Source organism: Urocitellus parryii, chromosome 9 (genome assembly GCF_045843805.1).
Source record: "Urocitellus parryii isolate mUroPar1 chromosome 9, mUroPar1.hap1, whole genome shotgun sequence".
Taxonomy (NCBI): domain Eukaryota; kingdom Metazoa; phylum Chordata; class Mammalia; order Rodentia; family Sciuridae; genus Urocitellus; species Urocitellus parryii.
In genome coordinates, this window is record NC_135539.1 from 106,718,115 (window position 1) to 106,740,948 (window position 22,834).

The 22,834-nt window shown below is 41.5% G+C and overlaps 1 long non-coding RNA gene across 1 annotated transcript in view; it reads left to right on the forward strand.

Moving 5' to 3' along the window:
* The window catches only part of LOC144256911 (uncharacterized), a 39,006-nt gene extending 31,151 nt beyond the window's left edge, over positions 1 to 7,855 (forward strand). Inside the window, exon 3 of the long non-coding RNA XR_013344314.1 lies at positions 6,854 to 7,855. This is a non-coding gene — a long non-coding RNA (uncharacterized LOC144256911). The remainder of the gene's footprint in view (positions 1 to 6,853) is intronic.
* Positions 7,856 to 22,834: the final 14,979 nt, after the last annotated feature.

Below are 22,834 nucleotides of genomic sequence, written 5' to 3' on the forward strand. Positions count from 1 at the left end.
GGCAAGTCATTCAAACCTTCTCTGTTTCAATGTTCTCATCTATAAAAATGAGGGGAATAATGCAACCTACTTCAAGGGGTTCATGGAAAGATTAAATGAGTAACATATGTAAATCCCTTGGGACTAGTACCTGGCCTCTTGGTAAAGGCAAGTTTTAGCTAAAGCTATTATTTTTCCTCCCAGTTCTAATACCTACTATTAGAATCGACACTGATACATGAAATCACACAGTCTCCGTGATCTAGATGTAACTCCAGCAGAGATGATATTTGATGATTTCTAAATATTCCTAGAATTGGTGGCCAGCCCCACTGGGTATAAATGGGGGTAGCCCAGTGAAGGAGGCCATTCACAAACTGATCTGTGGTGTCTTGAAGCCAAATGAGGATGACCTTTGCCTTATTTATAGGTTCAAATTCTTCTAAGGATGAAAGACTACCTGCTGTTTTAGCAAAAGAAAAATACCCTGAGGACACCCCAGGCTGGAGCTGCCTGTGAACAGCATCCCTCTTTGAGGTGCCTTCACAAAGCACCTTTCACATCTCCAGTGTGTACTTCTTGAAATACCCTGCTCAGTGCCCAGCACATAGTAGGTGCCTAATACATTTGAAATACAACTTTGAACCCACCAGGAAAATCACTTTATGAAAAAGATAGCTATCATTCTTATGCTTCTTTAAAGAGCATTTTCATAAACCTTATTTCTTTAACTGTCACAATTTATTTGGTTATGAGGCAGGAAGGAAAAAAAAATCTTATTACATTTTTCCAGGAAACAAAAATAAATAAGCTGAGGTCCAGGGCACTTGAGTAAATGGCTCGAGGTTGGTACAGTTAATAAGTGGAAGGTTTGTGTCTCAAATTCAGATTTCAGATTCCAAATCCCAGAAGTTTCCCTTGCCTAGGAAAGGAGCTGGGAAATTGTTAGTTCCTCTCTTCCCGACACCCCAGGCAGGCCAATCATGGACAGAGCCATCTTCTAGAGAATGGTAGCAGAGCTATCCTTCTGTAAGTAAGTCTCATTGCCAGAGCTATGACAAGCCACTCTACAGAGTTGATAACCATGGCAGATGAGCCTCTTGGTGCTTGGTACTGTGCCAGAAGCTAGAGATGTGAAGAGGAATAAGACAGGTACAGGGGTGTTGGTACACTCCTGGAAAACGGTAAGGAAGCAACTATGGCCAGAATTCAGGCAAAATGTCAACAAGAACTCAAAAATAAGGGAAGTTATAGTGTGAATAACATAACACACAATTGCAAAGAAAGCTATATTTGATTTCCAAGCCTATCTGCCTCCTCCCATTCCCCACATCCTTGTTAGAATGTCTTATGGCTAGAAAGATCTTAGAAGGGGCTGGGGATGTGGCTCAAGCGGTAGTGCGCTCACCTGGCATGCGTGCGGCCCGGGTTCGATCCTCAGCACCACATACAAACAAAAATGTTGTGTCTGCCGAGAACTAAAAAATAAATATTAAAAAATTCTCTCTCTCTCTCTCTCTCTCTCTCTCTCTCTCTCTCTTTAAAAAAATTTTTTAAAAAGAAAGATCTTAGAACACCTGGTTGTATCTTGAAAGAGGTGATACCAAGTGTAGAGGGGAGATCTTCCCTTAAAGGGCTTCCTTCTTACCTGGATAGAAGCAGGACTGCTTCGGGGTATTTGAGGATGGGGTATAGGAAATTGGAAGGGGAGAATCATGGTTTCTCATCTCTGTAGATGACCCAAGCTGATAGGCTTGGAAATCAAATATAGCCTCTTCTGACATGGCCTTTGTATCATACTGTGTGTGAATCTGTGCATTTAATGCTGAGAATTGGATCATTCCATCATAAGACTGTAAATCAGAGAATGAGTGGAGGGAGATGTCAGAGACTCTCTTGGCAGGATGAGAGGGAACACCACCACTGCCAGTCCCACCAATCACAGAGCTCATCTCCCTTTTCCCAAGGGTCCAGCCTAGGTGGTATCTTTTTATTCCATTGGCAGGCAGGGAATACATCTTAAGGCTCCTAACTACTTGAAATGAAAAGGAATTCATTTCCATCCCCACTGCCTATCTCTTCCTACTCAGTTTCTCCACTACTGACATCTCTGGGCCAGTCCAATACTTAGGGATCTGCCCACCAAAGTCCTGGCAGCTGTTCCTCCTGCAGAAAATTCAGTTCTATACAATGTCAGCTGCATGGCTAGACAGCTCACTGCTGCCAGAACTCCACCTCCCCTCTTCTCAGAGGGCCAAAGGGTTGAATGAAGTGAGCACCCCATATTGACCACATTGACCGACCACTAGGCACTGCTGAGCCTAACTTCATCCTTATCTCAAACTTAAAGAAAACTATAATGATCTCTGCTATACAGATGGGGAAACTGAGGATCAGAGAGAGATGAGGGCCTCTCCCAGTTAACATAGCCAGCAAGCAATGGGGCCAGAGTTCAATGCTAAAGCCCATGCCTTTCCCACCACGTTGTTTGGCCTCCGAGTGTTTTTGGCACCACACGGATAAGGATTTAGTATTCTGGTACACCAGTGCCAGTGGAGGCAGGGGACAATTGGGACTTGTTTGCAACCCCTCCCCCTCTTGGGAAAATAAGTCGGCTTGTCCCCCAGGGTTTCCCATTCCGTGTAAGGCTGGGCCCTTGTATTTTAACAAACTCTCCTAGTGATTTCTGAGGTGAGATCCTGGTGAAGGGCCGAGGAGCCATTCAGTCACGTTGTGTGCTCCATTGGATGACTGAGTGCCAACCCTCCAAGCACTTTGTACTCTCGCTTTATTTAATCCTCATGAAAACCCTTTTGGGTTAAATGACTTTTATATTCAGTTTTAAAATGAGGAGTTTGAGAAAAATTTCAGTAAACTTTCCAAGATGCCACAGCTGGAAGCCCACAGACCCAGGGCCTTAACACTGGCCATACAGTACCAGGATTGCAGGCTTAGCTGCTGCTACTCCATCTTGCCTCTGCATTAGCCCTGCTTCATTTTAACAGTCTTCTGGAGAAAGTGACTTTTCTCTGGTAAAATAAATTATCTTGTAGGAATAACTCACTAAGACTGAGGTTGATAGGATATTTTGAGACAAACAAAAAATTTGACATTTCCCTCCTCTCCCATCCCAAATCAGAAGACACAGGTAAGCCAACACCTATGTGGAGAGCCACTCACCTCCTCCCCGAACTCCTGGCATTCATCTGTTACTTCTTTACTATCTGAGTCTCCTATTACTCCCAGACCCCACAGACTTTTGCTGCCAAGAGTCCCCCAGAAATAGTGGGTGTGTGAAAATGAATCACAGAGAGAAAGATTAAGAAACAACCCCTTTACTGGGAAGCACTGATACGGTTTTAGATTTCAAAATTTCCCTGAAAATAGACCATTCAGTCATGCAGATAATAATACATTATCTGAAAACACCAAATACTTGTGCACACTTTAAGCAAAAAAAAGTTCATGCATACTCTGAAGTATTTGGAGATGTTGTGAGAATGTGCTAATAGAGCCCAGGGTTTAAAAAATCAGATGTTGAAAGTCCATCTGACGTGGGTGCTGAGCACCTAACTCCACTAATTTCAAGCTATGTGTCCTCAGGCAAATTCATGACCTCTCTGTACCTTGATTTCCTCCTCTACAAAAGGAGAATGATACAGTACCTGCCTCATGGAGAGTCTTTGAGGACCAAGTGAGGAAATCACTTAGCTCCTCCTTCTGTGGCTCTGGAGGGAAACAGTAACCCTCTGGGGAGAAATGGGCCCCCTTTCTCTTCTCTGCTTCCCTCCCTCCTCCTGGCAATGACCTACCTCCTTCCCTCCCACACAAGGACACCTGATTCAGTGCAGTCTTTTCCTCCTTCAAGGCATCTAGCCCAAAGGATTTGCCTCCCCTCCTTGTACGTGGGGAGTTATGTTCTTGGCTTTGAGACAGATTTCTTAAATTGTCTTCCGCAGTTGCAAATGACTCAGCCGTTGCTTAGGGATTTAATTAACCAGCAATAGGAGCCTTGAAAGATACAAGCCTCTGAAGACTTTCTCCCTTCCTGGGTTGGCTGTGAGCAGGGTAAGAATGGAATAAGTCACCTTCTAGAACTAGATAATCCACTATGGAAGCCACTGGCCATGTGTAGTAGCTACTGAGCACTTGCAATATAGCTGTCCAAAATAAGTTGTGCCATAAGCATAAGATATTCACAGATTTTGAGAATTTATATGAGAAAGTAAATATCTCAATAATTTTTAATACTTAATATAAAAATGATATTTTTGATATATTGATTTTACTTTTTAAAATGTAGCTATTAGACCATTTAAAATTATTAAATGACGGTTGGTGCTGTTGTAGAATATTAGCAATTTAATGATTTAATAACATGCCAACACATTTTGAAAGTGATTTTAACATGTATCTATGTTTTAGTTCGTCTTGTGTTGCTATAACAGAATATGTGAGATGGGGTTGTTTATAAAGAAGAGAAATTTATTTTCTCACAGTTCTGAAGGCTGGAAAAGCCCAAGATCAAAGTGCTGGCATTGGTGAGGTTCTTCCTGCTGCATTCTCCAGGAAGGGAAAGAGAGGCAAAGAGAGAGGGGTGTGGGGTCGGAGAGAGAAAGACAATTCACTTCCACAAGCTCTTTTTATAAGGACATTAATCCATTCATGAGGACAGAACCCTCATGACCTAAACATCTTGCTTAAGGTCTCATCTCGCCACACTGTTGCACGGGAGATCAAGTTTCCAATACTTGAGTTTCTGAGGGACACATTCAAACTATAGTAATCTACTTTTATCTTTATGAAACAGATATTGTTACAAACAATTTTTGGATGAGGCCCATTGATTCAGAGTTTGAACTACCAGTGAACTTCTGTGGCTGGAGCAGATGGAAGCCGGGAAATAATGAGAGGGAAGAACACTGACTTGGGAAAGCAAGAAACCTGGTTCTCAGCCTTGCTACCTCACTAAATTGCTGTGTGACCTTGGGCACACAGCTGGACTTCAGATTCTTAACTTAAAAAAAATGGAGACGCTAGCTGGATAATAATTTAAGAGTGGGAGATGAGTAGCCTGGGGAACAAATAGAGCCACAGATTTGTTTGTTGTTATGTGTTTTGGCCACCATTATGTTTTTTAAAATTTTTATTTGTTTGCTTATTTAATCACGTACTTTCAGGGTGGAGACTGTGGCATCTATTACTTTCTACATCCCTGGACTCCCACTTTACCATTTCACACTCTTAGCATTAACCAGCCTCAAAAGACTGGAGGCATTTGAGTTTGCAATCCTTGGCTGTGAATTTTAAGCTCCAGGGAGATGCTAATGCTGACCATTCTTAATAGTGGCATAGGAAGAGGTCCTAAGTGGTGGTCACCAATGTGTTCCAGGACACATTTTAGTTTCTCCTGCTTAATCCTCTTTTTGTAAGATTTTGAATTTCCAACAAAAACAGCACCATATTCTCTTATAGCAACACAGAATATTAAACTAAAGGGAAACTTACAGATGAGGAAACCAACAGAAACAAGGTATATAGTACTTGTATATGTCAGTGATTGTTTATCACTATCTTGGAAAATAAAAATTTAAAATAAGATAAAATACAATTGTTCTTTATTCTGTCTTATATTTACTTGCAATTTCTTGTCATGAAAACATTTTCACATCCAGGTAGATTTTTTAAATAAAAATTCAATGAGATGACTGGTTAGAAAAAGAAAACAGAATTCCCCTTTCCTTGGGATTACATATAAAACTCGCAACAAAAAATAGGTAAATGTAACCCAAGCAATGAAAGCAAATAGCTAAAAGATTTTAAAGCACTGAGAGAAGTCTTTTTTGCAGGGATAATAGCAATTTGGATGTGAGCTACTGCTTTTGCATATTAAATACAAGTCTTTGTCTCCTCCACCTCAATAGTGAGAGAAAGCAAAATCTGATTTGATGGGGGAAAAGGAGAAGACCATAAATAAAGGGGTGCGTTGTTTCCATGGGGGACAATCTTCCTAGTGGCACTCTGCCCAGAAGCCCTTTCTTCTTGGCTAGACCACAAGGCCAGGATAAATTGAGTAACTAGATGAATGGTTGAGACTAGAGAGGCTTGGTAGTGACCACGAAGTTGATCAACACCCTCAGGGCCCAGACTTGAGCTCAGGTCCTGTGAGGCCACACTGGTCAATGTTGTGGTTGCATAAATCCACTCATGGAAACTCCAACAGTGATCACTCTCTAGAGAAACTCAAGGTCACTGCTAAGGGAGACCCCTCCGAAATAAACGATGAGCAAGTCACAGGCACCCTGGAGGTATCTAAAGATATAATCACTGCTGAGCACTAGTCCTATAACAGAAGTCTAAACTAACCTGGAGACAGGAGTAAGTCCTTGCAATTTTCCCAGACACAGTGCACATCACAACCATGACCTCTACCCCAGGAAGCCCATGCCCAAAAAGGAGAAAAGAAAATCTGTTTGTCATCTATAGAAATATAGAAAGGCAAATGCTGTGTAGGTCACCCTAGGGATTTGGGGAGAGTTGGCAAAATGGCAAAATCCAAATTTAACCAAGTGAAATTCAGGAGATGAAGAAAATGAATAGTGAGATGGTTTCGCAGATACAGGTTTTTCCCAACTTGCTGCGATTATTTCTTCCTCTACTTATATATTTACTTTCTAGCAGTAGGACCAATTCCTTCAGAAATCTACCCATCTTTCAAGGTGGACAAAGAATCCTGCATCTCCCATGACGCTTTCTCTATTTCTCCAGCTACAGGAAGGCTGCTTTCCCTATCTGTATCATTCATTTGCTGATATGCTTAACTGTGGCCTTGAACTGATTGTTAATGTGTTTGTATGTGCACCTTGCTTTCCAGACTAGGCTACAGGAGCTTCCCACGCAGAGCTGGATGTGTCACTGTGGCTCAATGAGCTGAACCGAGAGTCATCAAGAAGAGCTGAGGAGAGCAGCCTCTTTGGCAGCCATGACCTTGGGCCTCTCTGCTTCCTCTTCCCAGCATGCCCTGAGACTCCACTCATGACTCCTTCCTGGCTCCCTCCTTGTCCAGACTGGAACACCATTGGGCCCACTTGCTTCTCTCCTCACCAGAGGGTTGAGAGAACCCAAGAGATGTCTATCTTTTTATACAAGAATTTTTATCAGAGAAGCAGAATGCATTATTAGTCATCTATGAGTGTTTATAATAGAAATTACCATTATCTAAACTACTAGGATTTCCTTTGGGGGGGAAAAAAAAAGTCTTTTACTGTGGAACAGAGCTGAACCTTAATGAAGGAGGAGGATGAAGAGAAGGAGGAGAAGGAAAGAGGAGAACAGTTTTCCATAGCCTCTCTCTGGGTATGGTTACTAGGCATCTAAGGACTTTTGCCCTTTTTGGGGAAAAACAAAACAAAACAAAACAGATTTTTAAAAAAATGTTACTTATAAAATCCACAAGTTAAATGCAGTTGGATCCACAAAACAAGCATTAAATATAAAAATACAGTCTAAATCCAATTATACACTTAAAATGGGTAAGGTGGTAAATTTTATGGTATATGTCTTTTACCACAACTTTAAAAAATTTCTTTTAAATACAATCTGTGCATGAGACCAAGCATTAAAATAAGGGTAGCAAGTTGAAAATGGAAAATGCAAGAGCACAAATTTATGATGGAAGGGGGGCTAAGCTCTCTCCATCTACCTGAAGGGTGAATGTATTCAGTAACTATGATATGCTAAGTTGGATAAGGAATAAAATAACCATCAAAATGATTCATAGAACAAAAGTAGGCATTGGTTTAGAAGTTAAAATTGTACTTGGAATTCAAATAGAAGTGAATGTATAACTAAGTGCTATGTTTACTAGATGTCTGCTTTTATTTATATATTCTCTGCCTCTGAAAAAGAATACGAGGGTGGAACTAAATTAATATTATATAGCTAAATATGCAACTCCATCCTTTCCCCTAAGTTAAAAGTCAGAACATGCCAAGGACAGAAAATTCCAGTCAGACAAATGAGGTAAGGAACAAAGGAAGGAAATGGTCAACTGTAGCTGGCTCTCTGACGGGCACATCTGCAGAGAAAGTAAAACACTGGAGCAGATTCTTCCTGCTCTTTCTAAAATCTTCCCCATTGTTTGTTGCAGTATTTCTCCAGACTATCATACTTTTTATAAAAAGTTCTTACTTTTTATAAAAGTAGGAACTCATGAACTACATCATCATAATGATGATGATAGCTAGTGTTTGCTGATACTTACATGCTAACATTTTTAAGTTCATTTTTCTGTTGCTATTACAAAATACCAGGGAATGGGAAATTTATAAAGAACAGACATTTATTTAGCTCATTGTTCTGAAAGCTGGGAAGTTCTAGAGCATCAGTGTGATATCTGGTGAGGGTCTTCTTACTGCTTCATAACCTAAGAGAGGGCATCAAAGGGTGAGACAGAGCAAGCATGCCAGCTTGGGTTTGAATTTTCTCTTCTTCTATAGTCCCTAACACCCTTATGGGGACCCAACTCTCATGAACTCATCCAATCCTTACTACCTTCCAAAGGCCCCACCTCTAAATATTATTAATATATGCCTTTGGGAATTCACTTTTCAATACCTGAACTTTTGGGGGACGCATTCAAATTACAGCAAGCTCCAATACTATTCTCAGCACTTCATATTGCCACATTTAATCTTCAGAACAACCTGTAAGGCTGGCATTGTTAATAACCCTCATCTTAAGGAGAGAAAACAGCAACAGACAGACATAGAGTAAATTGTTCAAGGTCACAGAGTTAGTAAGAGACAAAGTTAGGATTTAAATCAAGTTTGTTTGACTCCAAATTCTGAGGGCCTTCACCACTATTATGGACAGAATATTTGTGTCTCCCCCCTCCCCAAATTCATAAATTGAAGCTTTAATCTCAGGAGTGATGGATGGTAATTGGAGGTGGGGCCATTGGAAGGTAATTAGGGTTAGACGTTTTCCTGAAGGTGGGGCTCTCTTAATGAGATTAGTGCCCTTTAAGAAAAGAGTTCTCCCCACCCCTGCACGTGCACTCAATGAAAAGAAAATTTGAGCAGACAGCAGAATGACAGACACCTATAAGCCCAGAGAAAAGGATGCAGATTGAAATGTACCTTCCTGTACCTTGACCTCAGACTTCTCAGCCTCCAGAACTGTGAGGCCATCTCAGCTTATGGAATTTTGCTGTGGCAGCCCAAGCGGACTGTGGCCTTGAATCCACTAGACCACCACAGTCGCAGGGAATGTTTAGGTTGCAATAAATGCTGACCAGTGTGATCATTTATGCTGAGATCACATATATGACATTTAATGAGATACAATCACTAATTGGTAAGTGTTGTCCCTCCCTTAAAGCTCCCACGTTGCCCAGGCCTTCAGTGTTTCACCCACCATATTTGTGTGGACACACAATTTCTGAAGGCAAAGGGGAAAGAAAAAAGATAAGTGTGTTCAATATCTTTTTAAAAACGAAATCATTTTTAGAAGCATTTTAGATTTACAGAAAATTGCAAAGCTAATAAGAACAGAGAGTTCTCATGTACTTACACCTAGTTTCCCCTATTATTAACACATCACGTGAATATGGTACATTTGTTACAATTAACGAACCAGTATTGCCGCATTACCATGAACTAATATCCAAACTTGATCAGGTTTCTCTACTTTTACCTAATCTTTTTTATTTTAGGATCCTGTACAGGATACCACATTGCATTTAGTTGTCATCTCTCTTTTGGCTCCTTTGATTGTGACAGTTTCTCAGATCTTCTTTTTTTTTTTCTTTTGATGATGTTGGGAGTTTTGAGGAGTACTAGTCAGATATTTTATAGAACAGCTCTTCGTTGAAATTTGTCTGATGTTTTTCTCAAGATTAGACTGGGATCATGGGTTTTAAGGAGGAAAATCATAGGGGTAAAGTGCCATTGTTATCACATCATATCAAGGGTTCATGCTATCAATGTGATTTATCACTGTTGATGTTGACCTTGATCACCGGACTGAGGTATGTTTGTCAAATTTTTCTCTTGAAAAGTTACTCCCTCTCCTTTTTACATACTCTTTGGAAGGAAGTCTTTATAGGTAGCTCAAATGAAAGGAGTAGAGATTTATGCTCCTCCACCTTGAGTGTAGAGTATCTGCATAAATTATTTGGAGTTATTCTGCATGGGAGACTTGTTAAAACCCACCATTTATTTCTTCACAAAATTTTTAGTGGGGGTGGGGATCTTCTTCAACTGATTTTATTTTTTTAGAGTATTGTAGGTTAACAGCAAGAGTACAAAATTAGCAAAAAAAAAATGACAAGAAATAATTCCATTAAATGGGAAAGGACTTGATAGACATTTCTTTAAAAAAGACATACCAATGGTCAACAGGCATATGAAACATTGCTCAACCTCACTAATCACCAGGAAATGCAATTTGAAACCCCCAGGAGATATGGCCTCACACCTATCAGGATGGCTATTTTTAAAAAGACGAGATAATAAGCGCTGGCAAGAGTGTGCAGAAAAGGAAACCCATGCCCACAGTTAGTGGGATGTCAGTTAGCCCAACCATTACAGAAAACAGCATGGCGGCTTTCTCAAAAAACTAACAATAGAACAGCCATAGGATGCAGCAATCCCATTTCTGATAGATATCCAAAGGAGATGGAATTAGGATCTCAGTCATATCTCTGCACGCTCATGTTGGACTGATTTTCATTTTTTATTATGCTCTTTTCTTTCGTGGGCCTCACCACACTCGGCACATTTCTGGCAGTTGTTCAGCCAGGCTTGCTGCTCTCCCGACCCTTCTGTGCTTGGCCCACAGGCCCCGTGGGCCCTGCTTGTGTTTCCCCTCCAGCACTGGCTGCCTCTGCCTCCAAGCTCCCTGACCCGTTTGCCTCTCTTCTTTCGCCTGATACCAGTAAGGGCCCTTCTGTGGCCTGCCTTCTGGCACGTGGGAACATCTTCAGCCAATTCCATGTGGCAAGAGAAGCTATTCATGTCTTTCGGAAACCTCATCATTTGGTCAGGAAATGACCAACTTCCTGGCAAATAACTCCTGAGAACATCTTCTCAAAGGGAAAGAAGAGAACACACATCTGTGACGTACATGTATGGTTTCCTCCGTTTTAGCTGGTCCTGTCCCAGCCCAGTTGTACAGTGCGTGAGAAAAAGGCTTCTGTTAGGAAACAGGAGCCCACCCTGTGTGACCCATGTAGGCCCCAGGTCCTGGACCTCGGGTGGGTAGGTGTTGTATCAGATTTAATTAAATCAAGTGGAGATTCCTAGAGCTGGAACCCTGTTTCCTATTTGTTCTCTACTCTTGTGGATCTTTTCAGGGCACTTCCAAATTTTGGCTAATGAGTAGAGATCTTTTTTAAAAAAGGAATTAGTATAATTTAGTGTACATCAGAATGCCGAGTCAAGCGAAGCATGCCATGAATCTAGAGAGGGATGCAAACTTCCTTCTAGAAAAAGGAAGGAATAGTATAAGATGGAACCAACCCACCCTTCCCCCACCAACAAATAAACAAATGAACAAAAAACTTCCGTGCTGGCTAGAACACCTGAGAACTTTGACTCAGGTATATGTGAGAGATGGTTTTGGGGGTCACTAAACACGATTTTTCCACAATGGGATGTAAAAGGACCAAAATTCAGTGCTCTTTGGTTATCGTAGATGCTGTGAGAGCTTATATTTTAGCAATAACTGTAAGTGAAATTACTGATGACTTTGGTGTCATTTTGAGTATTTCAATAATTTTTTCAAATGTGTCTCATCATTTGTAGCAGACGACCCCACCCCCCAAAAAAACTCCATTTGTAGTTCCTTGGAGATTTTCTTGGGGCAGATCCCTCCTCTCTGAAATGCTACTTGTCAAATTCTAGATATCTTGCCTTCCAATCTCTCAATTGGACTCCAATCTCTCAATTCAATGAAACCCCCAGGCTCTGTTCAGTTCCCGCTTCCCACACTGAAGCTTAGAAACAGCGTCAAAGGCAATCACAGGACTCACCGTGGTTTTTACCTCTTCTCTTAGGGTCACAATCCTGTGCAATTATCCAAGTTCTGAAACCATTGTGTCATATAGTTTGTCCAGATTTTTAGTTATTTAAGGTAAGAGAAGAAAAAATCCTTGAAGTCCTTGTTTTTCTATCATGACTAGGAGCAGAAATTCTCTCAATGTGGTCACAGTCTCATGGAGCTTTTACTCTAGGAGAGGGAAGATAGGTAAAAGATAAGAAGTAGGCAAGTAAATTAGTAAATCTTAGAGCAACAGGTGCAATAAGATAGTGTATATAAAAGAGTGACCATGGCAGCAATTTAAGATGGGTATTTAGGGAAGTCCTCTCTGAAGGGATGACATGTGATCTGAGTCCTGAATGATTTGCAGGAGCATCTATGCACAGATCTGGGGCAGAGTGTGGCAGGTAGAGGGAACAGTAATTACTATAACTCCAGGAGAGTTGCAAGGTGGAATACTGGAGGAATAGCGAGGAGTCCAGTTTGGCTAGAGTATAGTGAACAAGTGGGGACAGTGGTACCAGATAAAATCAGGAAAGTAGACAAAAGTAGACGGGCTGATTTGGTGGGGCAAAGAATATTGTGCCAGTACGTAATGTACTTACTTAATATACCATTACATAATTTACTTACTTATTCCTGGCCCGCTGAAACTTTAGATGTTTACATTTTAAAATATTTTATCAAAATTAATACTGCAATAAACATACTGGGGATTGGATTCAGGGACACTTGACCACTTTTTATTTTTTATTTTGAGACAGAGTCTTACTAAGTTGCCAAAGCTGGTCTCAAACATGTGATTGTCCTGCCTCAACCTCCCACGTCATTTGGGATGACAGGTGTGTGCCATGGTGCCCAACTTAGAAATATTTTAATATGGCAGAATCCAGAGCTGGAATGAAAGAGTCAGAGGGTAGGCAGCAGAGGATGTTGGCACCCTTGGAGTCCCTTTTACATTCAGGGTAATCCTCCTCCAGCTACTACAGGTACTGCTAATGACTCACACTTGGGACCACTGGAACTACCTCCCCATATGCTTCAAACAACATTCCCCCACAATCTATGGTCAGTGACTGACTGTGTGGGTTACCAAAGTACCTGCTTCCTTTTGACACAGGATATACTCTGTAGTGCTTACACACTAGTGCTCCTGGAAGTATCAGTCAAGGTCACATTTTTCCCGAAGACACATTCTTGCTTTCTGGTTTCTTCAAGGGCACCATCCCCCATAATTCACCTAATACAACAATTCCATAGCACACTCTTTAGGAAGCCAGACCTAAAACAGGATGTGAACTTTTTGAAGATTGGTTTTTCCAATTTATCAAATTCCTCAATTTTTAGAATCAGTATATGCTTGAAGACAATTAAAAATATAACCAGTTACCATGAAGGGTAGGAAACACTTGGAGTTGGGAGGTGGCAGGTGGACAGTTGAAAGATAATTAAAAATCCTGAGGTAAAGGTGTAGACTGAATGTGTCCTCCCTTCAAATTTATATGTTGAAATTTAATCCCCAATGTGACAGTATTAGGAGGTGTGAATCTTTGGAGGTGATTAAGTCCCAAGGGTGGAGCCCTCAGGAATGGGATTAGTGCCCTTATAGAAGAGGAGAGGGAGAGAGAGAGAGAGAGAGAGAGAGAGAGAGAGAGAGAGAAGAGGACATAGCAAATTGATGTCTGTGAATCAGGAAGCAGGCTCTCAACAAACTCTGAGCCTCCTGGAGTCTTGATTTTGGATTTCCCAATCTCCGGAATTGTGAGAAATAATTTTTTGTTGTTTATAAGTTGCTTTGGCACTTTGCTACAGCAGCACAAGAGCTGAGGGGTTAACAGAATGAGGATCAAGTTTCCATCAGTTTGGACGGGTTAGGAACACACGTCTGTGATGACGTAGGAACATCAGACACAACATTAAACCAGAGTTGGTCATTTGAGATCATCCAGGTGAATTTGTTTCCCTTTATCCTGAGAGCATCACTGGTCTCAGGGCGCACATCCTTTTTTTCTCTAAAGTAATCTGCTATTTGATCCCAGAGTCCTAGTGGTCTAAAATCAAAGGAGGGAAACACTAGATCCAGGGGTGGAAGCAAGGGTCAAAAGATAAGAGGGGGTAAATTGAGTGATAAGAATTGATCTTATCTCTCAATTAGAGGGCACAGACCAGGAAAGGGAAATTTAGGGTTGCCTGAAACTTCAATTTGTGATACTTTCTCCCCCCTCTCTCCTCTATGGGAGAAAATGTTCAAATGAGAAGATTGAAAATCTGCAGTTTTATACACACTCACACACACACACACACACACACACACAGACACACACTCCTCTTCCTCAACCCTTGCCCAAGTCCCCACCATCTACTCATCCTTTGAAGAAAGGATCTGAGATAAGAGAGCCTCAGCAGAGTGTTTGGAAGTACCCTCTTATTGGAAGGCTGGGCAGATTCCAACCCGCATCTAAGATAAACTGAAATTCAACTGCCAAGCACTTCTGAAGAGACTAATATCTGAAGAGGCTGAGATCTAGAATTATTAACACATTCAGCCAAATGTCAAAGAAATGATAAAGGACTGCATGCAGGAAGGCAGTTTTACTCTGAGTCCTTATGCTATCTCTATCTACGTCAGAACCAGAGTAGTAATGCTTAGGTCCACACCTTAATATACCTCTTCGGTGCCGAGAAGCTCTAAGGTGACCCACCGTAGGCCGGGCATGTTCTTTGCATTCCATTTCCAAGACTGTGGATTAGTCTCACTAAGCTAGCCATGGTTTTATGAATAATTAACAATTGCACAGGATATTACAGTTTCCAAAATGTTTTCATAAATATTATTCAGCTTCCACAGTCTTGGTCTGTTTCAACTGCTGTAACACTAGAGCCTGCTTAGCTTATTAAAAAACAGAAATTTATTCCTTATAATTTTGGATGTTGAAAAGTCCAGGAGCAAGTCACTTGCAGATTTGGTGGCTGATGAAGGCTTTATAGTTCATAGGTGCCTTTTACCATATCCTCACATGGTGGGAGGAACAAGCAAAAAGCTCTTGTCCCATTCATTCATGGACATGAGAGCAGAACTCTCGGGACTTAATCACCTAAGTGACCTACTAATACCATTACCTTGAAGGTTAGGATTTTGACATATGAATTTGTATTATGGAGATACATTGAGACCATATGAGCTACTGCTCTGCAAAATAGTTACTCTTATTATTTTTGTTTTTCTTTTCCAGATGATTATATGAGAGCCAGAGCAATTAAATAACTTGCCCAAGATCTCATAGCATCAGGAAGCAATCCTTTTATTCCTTCTAAATCCTTCTTCCAAATCCTTTTCTTCTGAATCTAAGCCTGTATAGTTCATATTCTCTCCTCCTGCCTCAACCCATTCTCTGATCACTGAAGTCTACTTGGGTCCTCATATTGAGGGCTAGGATTCTAAGATCCCAGAGAGGGCAATAGGGAGCTGGTCAACAAAGAGTCCCAAAAACTTACTTCTCTCTCATACCAAAGGGGACATTAAATCCCATTTGTTTTCAAGTTAGGGTATAGCTCCCCACTTCCTAAATATAAGAAACACTTCTTTCTCAGCCTGATTTGCTCCTCTGTTGTTCCCAAGATGGCAGCCCTCTCTACACTGATGGGAAGATATGTGGACCTACCCCTGGGAGCATGAAATCACTGCACATGTGGGATCTGCATGGGCTTATCTCTGGCCACCATGGATGTTGAGTACATTGTTTTATAACCCTGCCCACTGGCTCCCCTTTTTCTTCCTTGCCTCCAGGGCTGCCTATCTATCTAATTTGGGATGATGGAATGTCATTTCTTTCTCTCATTACCTTAAATTAAGTATCATTAGGAAGGTAAATGCTCTGCTTAAAACAAATAAATCATCTAACACATTCCAGAGACAAATTTAATATATTTTTTAGTAATCTTTCCTTTGGATTACCCAAGCCTCTGTTGCTTCCCGTAACATGAATAATTGAGAACTGACACAAAAAGAAACTGCCAGAAGCTTTAGCCAACTTGCAGATCAGCTAGAAACTCTACTGTGAAGACAATCTGTAGTGATCGCATTTGGGGAGATGTGTCATCCTCAAGAGTACAGTGGTGGTAATTTCAGCATTTGCAAACTATGACTCATGGCAAAGCATGCTGTGCTATGGGGATAGACCCAGCTCTGGACTGGATAAATTCCCAAGGCAGAGTCACCCAACAGGCCTGGGAAGCTTGTTAATCCTCATCAGGGTGTGATTACCATCACCAACCCAAGCCATCAGTGAGCACAAATGCCCTACTAAGATTTCCAGGTTGGGACACGTAGGGGCAAGACTTGTGCGGGAGAGGCTCTAGACTGGCAGTTCCCCCTCCCCTGCTCACAGGAACAGAGGCAGCTTAGACCAGGTAGAGGGAGCTGTGGACTGGGGTGGTGGCAGAGTGGGCAGGGACCAGAGGCAGTATGGATGGCTTGGACTCAGCCTCTGAGTAGTCAAGCCTGATGATCATTTTTTTTGGCATCACAGAAGTGGCGTAAAACAGCCATGCCTGTACCTACAGGTCTACTGGCAAAACTAAGAGGTCCCTGGAAGGTGGTGAGAACTGTCATTTCCCGGTCAGTGACACTGAACACTGACTTTGGAAAGCCCTGCCTCAGTTTTGGAGGCAAACAGGCAAAGATACAAGAAACAGGAAGAAGCACCACCGCATCCCCCCAACTGCTGCTATAACGTAGGGGGTGTTCCAGTCAAATGCCAAAGACCCTGGAGATTTTCAGGGACAGCTGTGGAAGTGTTCTAGGAACTAGAGGACTCTTAAGTTCCTCCCATTCCTGACATTCTGTGATTCCAGTTTAATAGAGGAGGATGGATAAACATGTCAAAAATATATACCAATCCAGAGCAGCAAGAAATGGGGTGAAAGAGAAGCTTCCACTTCCTGCCTAGAGCACGATCTTTATAGATTTTGGTCCTCAGCCAAGTCCCAGTCCTCTAACGGCAAGGCTGATAACTAGGTGGCAGTAAGAACTGGATGCAGGGAATGAAGGGCAGGAGAAGAGGCAGGGGAGTCTAGCTGAAAATTGAGAGCTGGTTATCAAAGAGATTGGAAGGAGAAATTCTTTTAAAAAGGGAAATTGTCGCTGGGGTTGTGGCTCAGTGGTAGAGGGCCTGCCTAGTGTGTGTGAGGAACTGGGTTCGATTCTCAGCACAATCAATCAATCAATAAATAAATCCATTGACAACTAAAAATATTTTCAAAAGTAATAATCTAATTTTTTTTAAAAGGGAAATTATCATTGTTTAGTCCAGATTTCAACTTCTTGAAGGCCGAGAATTTTTCATCCCTGTGACAAAAGACCTGACAAGAACAGTTGTTTTTCTTTTTGGGGTGGGGGAGCACTGGGGATTGAACTCAGGGGCATTTGAACATTGAGGCACATTCCCAGCCCTATTTTGTATGTTATTTAGAGACTGGGCCTCACTGAGTTGCTTTAGTGTCTCGCTTTTGCTGAGCCTGGCTTTGAACTCGCAATCCTCCTGCTTCAGCCTCCCAAGCCACTGAGATAACAGGTGTACACCATCGTGCCTGGCCAAGAAAAGTTTTGAGGAAGAAAAGTTTATTTTGTAGTTCATGATTTCAGAGGTCTCAGTCCATAGATAGCTGGCTCCATTCCTCCAGGCTCTAGATGAGGCAGAACATCATGGCAGAAGAGTATGATGGAGGAAAGCAGCGCAGGAAGGACATAACACCAGAAAGCAGAAAGAGAACTCCTCTCAACAAAGACACAATATATATTCCCCAAAGGCACATCCCCCCAAATCCACCTCCTTTAGTCACACCCTACCTGCCTATAGTTACCTCCCAGTTAATCTCTATCAGGGGATTAATTCTCTGATTGGATTAAGGCTCTTATAGCCCAACCATTTACTATCTAGACCCTCTTGCATTATCTCACACATGAGCTTTTGGGGGACACCTAATATCTAAACCATAAGAGAAGGTGATTCAGGTCTTCCCCCCAGAAAGGGCTGGTGGGTATGGAGGATTAAGGGCAGATTTATATCTTATCTACAGTGATTTATGCAGCCCACTATGTTCTGTGGGTCAAGAACTTGGGAAGGTTTCCTCCTGCAAACACACAGGCACTTGCAATGTGTATGGACTGGAGATGTTTCTATGACTATTCAGTAAAAATCTCTAGGGAAAATCATTTAGAGGTGAAGTTCAAAAGGGGAAGAGATAGATGTGATGTTCTAAGCTAAGTAAATTCAGGCAAGGTCAGGAAACTTCTGGAAAGGAGTTTCAAATCTGCTTGAGCAGTGAAAGAGAGCTATCTTCTGTCTCATGCACCATCTACAAATGCATCTTCATGTGCACCAACCTGATCTGCCAGGTGGTACAGCTCATAGGCATTCAAGTTTCTCAAATATCCTTTGATGGATCAGAGTGCACAAAAATGTTTATTGAGTACATACTGCCTGAGAGGGCTGGGTAGTAACTTGGAAAGTGCCTGGGTTCTGTTGCCAAAAAGAGCTGAGTTCAAATACTTCCTAAGGCACTGGTCAGGGCTCCTTGAATAAATTGCTTGATCTCTCTGATCCCACAAGGTCCTTGGTTCTAAAATGAGGACAATCACTCACTTCACAGGGTTGGATTGAAAATTAAATCTAAGGCCTAGAGGTGGTGCCTTAACCCTGTCTGTGGTGTGTATCTTAGGTATCCACAATATGGGCTGACCCCATCGACATATGCCAGTATTGCTTTTAGCCCCTATCCCAGTGTCAATTTTCTTTGTTAGTCAGCTTTCTGTCACTATGAAAAATAACCTGAGAAACTCTACTTAGAAGAGGGAAAGGTTTCTTTTGGCCCACGGATCCAGAGGTTTCAGTCCATGGCTGCTTGGTTCTGATGCCTTGGCCTATGGTGACAGTAAAACATGGCAGGAGTGCCTGATGGAGGGGGACTGTTCACCTCATGGCAGTCAGCAAGAAGAGAAAGGGAGAGGGAAGTGGGAACTGGAGTCTCAATGTCCCCTTCCACGGCACACCCCCAACCACCCAACTTCCTCCAACGAGGCCCCTCCTCCTAAAGGTTACACTACTCTCAATAGTACCATAGTCTGGAAAGTGAGCCTCCAACACCTGGGGCTTTGGGAGGACATTCAAGATCCAAACTACAGCAGCTGAGAAGCAAAAACTAATTTGAAAAAGGGAAATACTAGTTAAGATGACATGAACACAATTTCCAGTAGACATATTTTAATTTTCTTCTTATTTTACAGTATTATTTTTGAATGTTCTGGTAGGAACAGTGCATCTATTAGGCCTTAAATGTGTCAAAGGGAGATCAAAGAAATTAGAAGTCTGGGTTCCTGTTCTAAGTCTTATTAACTAAGAGAGAAATCCTTTAATCTTATTGAGCTTCAATGATCTCATCTGTAGAGTGGAGAGGCGAGTGCCTCTCTCAAAGGGTGGTGGTTAAGATCAAATACAGTCATGAACATAAACATTCATAATGAACTGGTGGGGGGAGGGAAGGTGATACAAGTGGAAGCTGGTTTTTGCATGCCAACGGTTCATTGATCATCTATTTGAAGCATATTATCAATTGGGTTGATTTCTTGGACTATCTCACTGATGTGAGATGTCTTGGCAGACATCTGAGCTTGCTCCTTCTACCCTGATCATTCAATCCCTGCTTCAATCTCACCCTTCCAACAGGTCAAAAGGACTGAGACCCTTTTGGATGATGCCCCAGGTGCCATGTTCCTGAATGGTCATTAAAGATCCTTAGGAACAGGATGTCTTCCACTTGCTGGTGTGAGAAGCCTTTCTCTGCTTGCCTTGCAGACATGGCTCATCATGCTTCTGCAAAGCACTCTTTTACTACTTCCTAACTTTTCCTCAACAAGTATTATTTTGAGTAACAAAAAGAAAAAAAGGAAAAGAAGATTCATAGGAAATGGCCTTCAATTTGCCCTACCCACAAACTTTGCATAAAACATTTGAATATAACAAAAAAGAAATGATAGTCTCATCCTCAAATTCTCTTTCTTTGCTCTTCTAATGCTTCCCCCACAAACACTGCAGAGCCTGCAGGAAACAAGGATATAGTTCTACAGCACAGAAACCAAAGGTCGGTGCAATTCCCAACTAATCTGGGTGATTGTGCATCGAATGACACTTGCCCGCTTTGTTTTGAGCATAAAATACTGTGCCCTGTATCAATTTTTTTTAATTAAAGAATAAAACTTTTTCTAACTCTAAAATACCTATTGTAGAAAATTCTGAAAATCAGAAAAAATATAAAGAAGAAAAAAAGAACTACCTATAATTCCACTGCTGCTAACATCTAGGGTTTTTGCAGTCCTAAAAATGTAGATAATGTGTCTCTAGTTTAATGTATTTTTTCACTTAATGTTATGATATGAAAATTTTCCCATAATGATAAGCTTATCTGAAAAAAACATGAGTTTCAGTGATTGCATAATGTTCATCATACGGGTGAATCCTAAGTAATTTCACAGACTCTCTATTATTCAACATTTGGCTGTTTTTATTTTTTTCCATTAAAATAGCACTGCTATTAATATCCCTGTATATAAGTATCCATGTCTCTGATTATTTCTTTAATATAAATTGCTAGAAATAGAACCACCGGGTCAAAGAGTTGGAACGTTTCTGGAAGTCTTGATGTATGGTGCCAGATCGCCCTCGGCAAAATACCAATTTACCCTGCCATTCAGAAAGCATAAGAATGCTCATTTCACCACAACCACCCAGACTGTGTATCATCGCTATTTTAATTTTAGCTCTTTTACAAAGTGAAAACTGATGTGCCTTCTTTTTACATGGCTGTCCTTTCCTGTCCCTCTACTATGGGACTCATTTGTCTGCTACTTGTTCAAGGTATTGGGTGCATCCTGTCTGCTTCCAAACAGAATCAGAAGTGGTTCTAACTAGAGAGTAAGCCCTTAAAGCCAGTAATTTCTTTCTTTTTAGCTCTTGTAACTGGAACAGTAAGCTTCTCATATTCAACATTTGATACATGTTTGGAAGTTATTTTTCGACCTATATAGAAATGTCCACCAACAAAATATTCTCTTTTGCTGGTGTATATGGCTCTATTGTATCTCCTCCCAATTCTCATTGTTCTTAAAGGATATATTATGTCATTTAATGTTTGATTTTATATATGTATGATTATTTATTAATTTGTTGGAAGGGGAAAAAAATCTCTATCTTCTCAGTTGAATTATTATTGGTTACTTGAGGGCAAAAAATCTGTCCTTTCTTTTAGAAGAAATGAGTCCAGCATTGAGCACATATGGACCTATTTTTTTTCATTCAATTATTCACTCATTTCGTTTAACAAGCATTGTTGAGTGGAGTATCACTGTTGCATCTGAAGACCAAACACTACTGCTGTTTCTCTAGCCAAGGATAAAAGAAATTCCCCTAGAGAAGACAGTTCAATTCAGGGCTCCATAGCAAGGCTGCTGGGATCCACAATCCACTTGCTATGGTTTGAATGTTTGTGTCCCTCCAAAGTTCATATTAAAACTTGATCCTTGTTATGGTTTGGATGTGAGGTGTCCCCTAAAAGCTCACGTGTGAGACAATGCAAGAAGGTTCAGAAGAGAAATGATTGGGTTCTAAGAGTCTAAACCCAAACAGCGATTTAATCCCCTGATAGGGATTAATTGAAATGGTAGGGTGTGGCTGGAGGAGGTGGGAATTGGGATGTAGCTTTGGGGTATACATTTGTATCTGGTGAATGGAGTCTCTCTCCCTGCTTCCTGATCACCATGTTGTGGGCTGATTCCCTCTGCCACCTTTTCTCGCCATAATGATCAGCCTCATCTCAAGCCCTGAGGAATGGAGCCGGCCTTCTATGGACTAAGACCTCTGAAACTATAAGCCCTCAAATAAACTTTCGTCCTCTACAGTTGTTCTGGTCAGATCCTTTAGTCACAGCAGTGGAAAAAGCTGACTGAAACAATCTTCAATGCAATAGTGGAGGTGGGGCCTTTGGGAAGTGATTAAGCCATAAGAGCTCCTCCTTTGTAAATGAGATTAGTGCCTTTATAAAAGAGGCTTCAGAGAGCTGCCTAGCCCTTTTTTCCCCCCCTTTTAACATGAGAAGATACAGCATTTGTTCCTTCTGCCACGAGGATGTAGTAAGAAGGTACCATGTTATAAGAAGAGGGCAAGCACTTGCCAGCTACTGAATTTGTTTGCATCTTTTTTTTTTTTTTGGTACTGAGGATTGAACCCAGGGGTGCTTAATCACTGAGCCACAACCCCAATGCTTTTTTATATCTTTTATTTAGAGACAGGGTCTCACTGGGTTGCTAAGTGCCTCACTAAATTGCTGAGGCTGGTTTTAACTCAAGACCCTCCTGCATCAGCCTCCTAAGCCACTGGGATTACAGGCATGATTACAAGCATGAGCCACTGCACCCGGCTGTTGGCATCTTGATCTTGGACTTCCTAATCTCTAGAACTGTAAGAAATAAATGTCTTTTACTTCTAAATTACCTCCTCTGTGGTCTTTTGTTATAGCAGGAATCCTAAAAGACTAAGACACTCCTTTTCTTCCAGGAATCACATGTGCTTCCAGAATGGCCAGGTGAGACCAGGTCCACTATGAACTTCCACTGTGAACCCAGAACACCATTGCCTTTGGGAAATCTGGCTCAGATGCCAGGTTGATTAAAGGGGCCTGTTTCCTTCTCATGATGACTCAGTCCTCAGGGCCACCACTACTTATAACCATGCCTGCCTGATGGCCACCCCACTCCATGAGA